The sequence below is a fragment of the Brassica oleracea genome, chromosome C6, assembly GCF_000695525.1.
Source record: "Brassica oleracea var. oleracea cultivar TO1000 chromosome C6, BOL, whole genome shotgun sequence".
In the NCBI taxonomy this organism is placed as follows: Eukaryota; Viridiplantae; Streptophyta; class Magnoliopsida; order Brassicales; family Brassicaceae; genus Brassica; species Brassica oleracea.
Genome location: NC_027753.1, coordinates 3,842,062 through 3,850,713, shown reverse-complemented (window position 1 = coordinate 3,850,713; position 8,652 = coordinate 3,842,062). Strand labels below are relative to the sequence as shown.

Here is an 8,652-nt window from a genome sequence, read left to right as displayed (position 1 = left end):
GGCCCAATAGGTGTCCACACATCGAACCAGAAGCTTGCAGTTTCACCATTTCCAATTTTTGTATATCAGGAAACATGTTGCTAACTCACGAAGTCTCAATTTACATCCCCAGTTCCATGACTATGATTGTGTCTTTGCTTGGCTCCAGAAGGAATAGCTGTCTGCGCAATGATGGAATTTATGCCAAGCCACCCATAGAGAGCCGCTAGTTGAGAAGAGTAATCAAATCAACCGCAGTAGGAGAGTTTTGTTCCAGAAGGCATAGCTGCATAAACCCAAGCCTCCTGATTTTGGCAAACAGACAGATCTCCAAGCCTTTTTTGCATGACCTATGTGTTCGATATTTCCAGACCAGAGAAAACGGGAACAAAGAGATTCAATTTGCCATATACAAAACTCTTAGGAAGCATAAAAGTTGATGTCCAAAAGTTGACTGTTCATTTATCACTGTGGTTTACTCAGTACGGTTTAGAGACAAATGTTGGCATACTATATTTTTATATTAACCAAAGGTGATTCGTCTTTTAAGGTTCTGATGGCTTTGTATATTCATCTTGAGGTTCTGATACCTTTGTATATTTGTTTGTTATATAAACAAGAAATAACATATTGTAATATTAATATTTGAAAAACAGTAAATGTCAAACTTTTTTTTTGGTAAAAAAAATGTCAAACCTTGCTACGTGGGTATTTTTTTTATATGGGCACTAAGTGAAAGTCGCGATGCATCGAGCTAAAATGACACACAGTTTAATATGTTTGCTTATGCATCAATTTAAATCCTTTATTTCCATATATTATGAAGTAAATATTGCATTAATTTATATATCTTGCCAAGTAATTGAATATAAAATAAATGTTGAATCACAGTACTTAAAGCCAAATATGCTGAATTATTAAGCTATCCACATCATAAAAAATAATCATCCAATCAGCACATTTCGTTTTTACACATCAGACACAATTATGTATGGGCTTCAAGTTTTTTTTTTATTTATAGTGGGCTTTATTTTTTTTTCCCACAAAATCTAAAAAAACCAAAATCAATCCGACAACGCTGCTTAACCGATATTGAAACGTCTCTCCCAGTTTCCAAGTGACTAAGTTACTTATCGATTCAATTTCTCTCAGTATGTGCTTTTAAAAGTTCATCTTCCCCACCACCTCCTCAATCAATAAAGCTCTTCCTCTCAATATTGCATTCCGATCTCTGTAGGTAATATTGCAAAGTGAACATGCCTGTTTGAACCGAAAATGGTGTGTTTGTCGGATTCATACAATAAAGAATTTAAGAAATAGATTTCTTAAATTCTTGAGGCTAAAGAGAAATCAACATAGAAATCAAATGGAAAAAGAACATCAAAAAGAATTTATAGATCAAAGATTGTATTACAAGAGTGATCAAGTAAATCTAAATCTATAAATTCTTTGTAAGAAGTGTTTAATGTGTAAAATGGAAGAAGAGATCCTTTCTCATAAGGGGGAACTCCTTATTTATAGAAAGATATGTCTAGGATTTTCTAGCCAAATGGACCTAGTACATTGTCTAATGGGCCTTGAGGGAGGATGTAAATCCACCCCCAACAATGCCGTAGTGCGGCTGCAAAGGTTCGTTTTCATGTAATCATGGCCTTTCAGTTATTCAATTTTTTTCCTGATCAGTAGTTTCTAGGGATTAAACTTTTAACTTATTTTTAATCAGATGTCATCATCTGAGCTTGTCATCCTTGTCACATATTTGCTTCTCGGGACACTGCGATCTCGTCGTAAGGAAGAGACAGAGCTGTTGTTGGTGATCTTTTCGCAAGGGAAAGACAGAGCTTGCTACGGTGGTCTCGTCGCAAGGAAGAGATAGCACTCACTACTGCAGACTGGTACTAGCCTTCTCAAGCATCACATCGACAAAGGGACATGTCCTGCGCTTCATCATCATACCCATGACAACAATGACAACGAAAATGGCGTGGAAGCAAGGGCTCTCGACGAGAGGTCCGTATGTCTCAACGCTTCCTGTTCCGAAGATCTACTCTCCCTCGAACGGGTCGTGAAGCTTCTGGGCTGGTTGCTGTCGTGTCAAGAGGAGATCATGAACTTCACCGGTCGAACCCTCGTGAAGAGGTAAAGCCGTGATAAGATGATTGATTGTTCCTCACGGTCACAACCAGAAGTCTTCGAAGTTGACGAGTTCGTGATCTTAGTCGGAAAGGTCGAAGTTGAAGTCGGTAAAGAGAGGAACGGCCATTGTTGCTTTCATCTTGTTACTAACCCACCAAGTGTTCGATTCAAGTCCCACAAGAGAGGTCTCCTTTCAGATAGAAAGCTTATACCTTTGAAGTTCTCTAGTCCCCAACGAACGGCTGTACCGGCAAGGACGTGAGCTGAGCTCAAGTCATCAACCCCGCAACAGCAAGTGGACTCGTCAAAGTCGCAGCCTTTCCATTGAACTCGTCAAAGTCGCAGCTCTCTCTCCGGCAAAGTCTCAAAGGCTGAGACTTTCGGTCTTATGTGGACGAGCTCTGTCTGGTCGTGTCTCAGAGCCAACTTCACCGGCGGATTCCAGAAGCTTCACCGGCGGATCGAGACTGAAGCAGCACCATGGATTCTTTACGAGTGAAGGGACGAGACGACAAGCTCTCTGAGGATCTTTGGCTCTTTGGTGGGTACATCAAAAGCAAAGCTTTCATGTTGGTTCAAGAAAGCTTCGAACTTTGACCTGTTATAATCCATATCTCTTGCTCCGTGGAACCAAAGCCGTGTGTTGGTGAAGAAACAAGACGACATTGTTAACAGAGTCGAGACACAGGCACCGTTCACAGCTTGAGGAGCCGGCGAGCTGGTGAGAATCTTGGGCTCTTTCGTGACATCGACAGCAAGGATTCGAAGAAAGATTCTTCCTTTCTCTCGACTCGTGTTGAATGGAAGAAGAAAGAGTAGATTTTTTTTTTTTTTTTTTTTTAAACCCTAGATCTAGGGTTTTCCCAAGTTTGATATGCTATGAAGATTGTTCTCTTTGGCCCCCTCCTTCTAGCGCCAACTGTTTGAACCGAAAATGGTGTGTTTGTCGGATTCATACAATGAAGAATTTAAGAAATAGATTTCTTAAATTCTTGAGGCTAAAGAGAAATCAACATAGAAATCAAATGGAAAAAGAACATCAAAAAGAATTTATAGATCAAAGATTGTATTACAAGAGTGATCAAGTAAATCTAAATCTATAAATTCTTTGTAAGAAGTGTTTAATGTGTAAAATGGAAGAAGAGATCCTTTCTCATAAGGGGGAACTCCTTATTTATAGAAAGATATGTCTAGGATTTTCTAGCCAAATGGACCTAGTACATTGTCTAATGGGCCTTGAGGGAGGATGTAAATCCACCCCCAACAATGCCGTAGTGCGGCTGCAAAGGTTCGTTTTCATGTAATCATGGCCTTTCAGTTATTCAATTTTTTTCCTGATCAGTAGTTTCTAGGGATTAAACTTTTAACTTATTTTTCGATAAAGTATTAAACTTTTAACTCCTCTGTACAAATGTTCTTCATCTGGAAACTGTGAAATCTGTTACAGGTTAGATGGGTAGAATCCTTTGATTGTTATTGTGATGTCGAAAGTATTTGACAATTTTTACGTGAACATACTAAACCTGTTGCGCTTATTCCCCTTTTTAATTTGATTATGATGGATTTTTCTTGGTTTTCCATTATTTTTTCTAGCTCAATTTTATGTGTAAATACATACGCTGTCTTTTTATGATCTAAAGTGAAGATTCCCGTGAGACTTTCAAGAAAAAGCTTCCCAAGAACAAATCTGTTGCTGCTGTGAGTGTCTCCTTCTCACCTTCAAAGTTATTTTGTACCTTAGGTTCATCTTCAAAGGCATACTAACTTTAAATTTGTATGGATAAACAAGTTTGAAAAGCTTCTGGAGACAAGTAGAAATTCCTACAGATGTTGTATGTACTTTATCTCAGTTTTAATGTTCTAAACTAAATACAATACTTGAATTTCACAATAATTCTGGAAAAAGAACCTCATGTTGCTAAGGCTAAAAAGCGCAAGGGTTGACTACGAGAAGAACCTGAAACCTTGCAACAAAAAATTGGTAAACTATGTTTCAATCAAGTGTTTATTTATAGATAGGTCGTTCACCAATCACTGATTTGTTGTAATTTTAAAGAGGAAGATGAGAAATTCGACAAGTCAGTGCCAGAAGTTAATGGTGGAGATTACAATGAGGAAGGAAGAGAGGGTTTGACATGCTCCTCCTTAATGCAAAGGTTTGTCTCTTCTAATTTACTTGGTATAAATTCTAGATCTTTCAGTTCCTTCTCATAAGCTGATGAGCAGGTTTGTCTCCTATATTCCCTCTCAATGATATCTTTTGGCGTCGAGTCTAAGGTGATCGTAGCCACCAGCATTAATCCAAAATTCGTCGGAGGTAGCTATCTTGAACTTCATCTTTAAAACAAGTTTACAGTTCCATAGTGATCTGTAACCATCTTTGTTAATCTTCCAGGTCGTCTCTTACTGAATACAACCTCTGGCACTCATTTCTATTTCGACAAAGACAAACGCAAGTGAGACCTTCATCCGAGTAAGTCTTTCGATCGTCAATAAGAAAGTTATATCTTATTTATTCAAAGACCACAATTAAAACACAAAATAATAATTATATGTGTAGTTTGGGTGTTGGTGACGTGATCTGCTCCACAAGTTCCACCAAATATGAAGGTGTGAAGAAAATTGAAGTTGTGACGGTCTTTGAGCTTAACGCATACGTGGTTAACTCGACCCCACATGTTAAATCCCTAACTGTTTCTTCTAGCATATGTCTCATTACTAATGTCCCTCACTTCCTTGCATCACAGGTTACCGAATTTTGTGCACCGGAAAAAGGTGAGTTGATTGAAACGGGCAGTGGCTGGTGCTACATTCTGCTCTAATGGGATCTCTTCCTGCATGTAGTGACTTAACCTCTGTTGGTGTTGTCAGGTAAGCAGACCATTAACTAGATTTTGTGTACATCGCACAAACCATTTAAGCCAACCAACATATCCTGCTAAGACATTTGCAACATTTAATTTTTGAAGATATCGTGTGGAGCTGTGCATTTTAGATGGTACAGAGTCTGCAGTGTTTGTTGTTTTCTATGCCGAAATTTCATGGTTGACTAATGTGTGTGCGGCGGAAATCAGTGAACTTATGGTATGCTTGAGTGGCCACATCTTATCGCCTAGACTTTATTTATCAAGAAACATGCCTTGACAGACATTTTCTTTTTGCAGGGTGTTGGTGTGGGAGACTGTAGGGGCCGAGGTTCCACAATTTCTGCAAAATATTGTTGGCAGAACGTTCACTTTCCAGTTGGAGCTAACTGAGCTCAAAAGCTCAAAAGCTTAAATGATCAGAGTTGTGCATATGCTTGGTCTGAGTTCTGAATTTTCCTGAGCATGCTTGGCCACTGACTAGAACATTTGACGTAATGACCTCCACAAGAACCCCAGGGGTCCATCTGCAGCAGAACAGCAAGTGATGAGCTCAATTCTGTCAGGATCATTGCAGAGGAACAACAGCTTCCAGGAGCTGGTTGCTCACTCAAGAAGGCTCGCACAGAGTAGTTACTCAAGTGATCTACCTTATAACCCTTCTCTTTCTTACAAGCTTAAGTTCACATTATATTTTTTTTCGTCGCAGGAGCTGTTATAAAGTTACCGATCACGTTTTTTTATAACTTCAGTTCTAGAAATATAAAAAATATTTATTTCACTTTAGACTATAACAAACAAACTTAAAAAGTATAAGACATTAAAAATTCTTCCTAAAGCAGCCCTACAATTCAACTTTCTAGATCCCCAACAGCATCATACTAATATTTTTTTTACCAACATCGTACTAATACTAGCACGTAAAAAATGATCCAAACAAACAAAAACACCAAAACAGCCAACACAAAAAATATTAAAGGATTGAACTATTTCTTTTGGTTTAGTCTTTGAAGAAATTTTTGTTTTACAGAAAGTATTTGTATAAGGTTAGATTCATCTTAATTTTCAAATTATTAATGGTTACACTACATTTAAGTTATTTTGGTTAAATACGGTTTGGTTCATTCTAATTTTTTTGAAATAAATTATATGATATAATGTGGTATGAAAATCAAGTAAACTTCAATTTAAAATATTGTCAATTAAGACAAAGTTCAACAAATTCTAAAATAATTTACAAAAGTTAATAAATAAAATCTTAAAAATAAATAAAACTTCATTTTTTTGTTAAATAAAATATACAAATTATTATCTATGGTTTTATTGAAACGATTTATATAGTACTTTAAAATATATTTATTTATAATTTTATTACATTACATTATATTTTCAATTTATTTATCTTGGAAATGGATTAATTAATATCGTGTGAAATAATTAGTGTAAATATTAAAATTTGAAACTCTTAGAAAAAATTTATCAGTTGTTTTAAGTGAAATAAAAATCAAAAGAACAAATAAAAATCATTACATTTTCCTTAATTTTTTTATTTAATAGTTTTATGTACACTAAAAATTCATTAGTGATTCTTTCAACTCGAACCAACAAATTTTAATAAACTTTACAATATAATTTTAAATTAAAAAATATATTTATCATTTTTAAATATTTTATAAAATTAAAATAGTAAATACTTTTATTGTAAACTCACCCGCTCGTAGGACGGGCCAACCCCTAGTATATTGTAATTGTTAAAGACACGCCATCATCCCTATATAAAGACGGTTTCTATAATGCTATAAACAATATTTATAAAAACATAAAATATCCTCCTATATATTAATTGAGAAGTTATTTTAGTGATTTCTACTGATGTATCGCTCGTAGAAGAGCTTTCAAAAAATCGTCTTAATTTTATTGGTCCATAGTTTTTTATGTTTTTATTTATTTTTAAAAAGTTTGAAAGATCAATATTCCTATAATAACTTCTTGCTGAAATGTATAAAAAAATTATTTATTTTATATATGTTAATAACAGAAACGAGAAATAGAAAGTTAGTAATAAACGATTTTGAAAATAATTAATGAGGCAAACAGATTTATAGAAACATTCTCGTGATAGTTATAGTTGGATTTCATGTTTATAAAAACACTTATTTATTATATGATCTCATTCTGTGAAACTATAGTAAGTATTAATTGAAAGTAATAAATTCATATCATACGCATGAATATATACTTGCTACCATATGTGTTCATATAATAAATAGTGTCAATGATCATCTATACTATTAAAGCAGAATATTTCTTATGACTCTGCTCCTGAATTTTCCTATTAATTACAAAACATTCAATTCCCTTTTCAATTGTTTTAAACGTTTTTCGAAAATGAAAAGCCCAACTAATACCAATTTGTTGTAATTAGAGAGTTTAGAGACTGAATATTTCTGTGTTCTTATTAATGATCAAGGGGGTTCTTTTATATAAGGATTACAAGATAAATGAAAAGTATCCAAAACTAAACTCACTAGGATTAGGAAAACTACTAATACATAATAATGGAAAGATTACATCTACTAGGAAAAAGAAAGGGTTTCCTTTTCTCCAAGCTTTGTGGCCGCCTCTCTCTCTCCTGAAGTCGGCTCTCTCTCTCCTCTCTCTAGGCTTCGGCCATCTCTCCATCTTCTAGGTATTGGGCCGGTCTTGGGCCGGGCCTGTTCCTGATGTGAACCTCACTGTAGGTTTCTACATTCAACGCATCTGGTGCGTGATATTTTCTGTATATGTAGGAAGGGAGTAATCGGCCAAGTTCATTACTAAGCCGTATCTAGACCACTTTGACCTCTTAGGTCATTTCTCATCGGACACCCACATAAATTTATTCTATGCCTACTAACCTCTTTTAGGTTTAGTATAATCACAACATTGTCTTCGGAGATCACTATTGGTTCTTTGCAAATAGTGTTTGCATGTGTCCATAGTCTAGACGTGATTGTCTATTGTTAACTCTTTACTTTGGTCGGACAGAATAAGTACTTATGGACAATGTATTAGACATGGTTATCATGAACCTATGTCTCGATCGGCCGATCCATGTCTGGGTCATAGACCTCGTCTATACATGTCCACTACTTGTCTCATGAGTGCTTAAGATCAATGATCATTGATGTGAGTTTATAATCTCTTATTATGGCTCTGCGGCCGAAAACACTCTCATGTATCTCGAATGTTGTTATTAGGAAAACATTAACACTCTAGACCTTGTGATCATGTGCCTTTTCTCACGGTTTCTTTATCTCACAAGATCCATCTATTTCACTGGTTTATCAGATGGCGTTTCTGTATATGTATATGGCCAAAATACGCTCATCTCTCTTTTAGATACTTTGAACCTCCACGTTTATCTTTCAATATAATCTTTTATCATCTTTATGATTGTATGACTACTCATTCGTGGGTTCATGATCCTCGCTTAAATCTTTATGTTCAAGTGCTATAACTTTATGTATCTTTATACAATACTCTTTATGTGTGTGTGTCGACACTTTCATGTGGTTCCATTATGTTCCAGACTTGATCTGATCACTTTGAGATTTCATTATCCAGGACCTTTGTTACCTAGTAGCTTGGCGTCCCAAGCCACATGGTTTGGTACCTTAGATGTGTAGCTGCG

At 35.7% G+C, this 8,652-nt stretch overlaps 1 long non-coding RNA gene across 13 annotated transcripts; it reads left to right on the top strand.

Annotated features, from left to right (window-relative positions):
* Positions 1 to 3,391: 3,391 nt before the first annotated feature.
* On the top strand, positions 3,392 to 5,339 carry LOC106300098. Of its 13 annotated transcripts, none has more exons than XR_001261969.1 (10): positions 3,392 to 3,403; positions 3,756 to 3,813; positions 4,022 to 4,096; positions 4,172 to 4,271; positions 4,342 to 4,432; positions 4,511 to 4,588; positions 4,676 to 4,772; positions 4,863 to 4,986; positions 5,085 to 5,199; positions 5,280 to 5,339. It is a non-coding gene; the product is annotated as an uncharacterized LOC106300098 (long non-coding RNA). The 13 variants fall into 13 exon arrangements; XR_001261963.1 differs by having other exon boundaries at positions 3,393 to 3,403; positions 3,756 to 3,947; XR_001261967.1 differs by lacking the exon at positions 3,392 to 3,403 and having other exon boundaries at positions 3,410 to 3,813.
* The last annotated feature ends 3,313 nt before the right edge of the window (positions 5,340 to 8,652 follow it).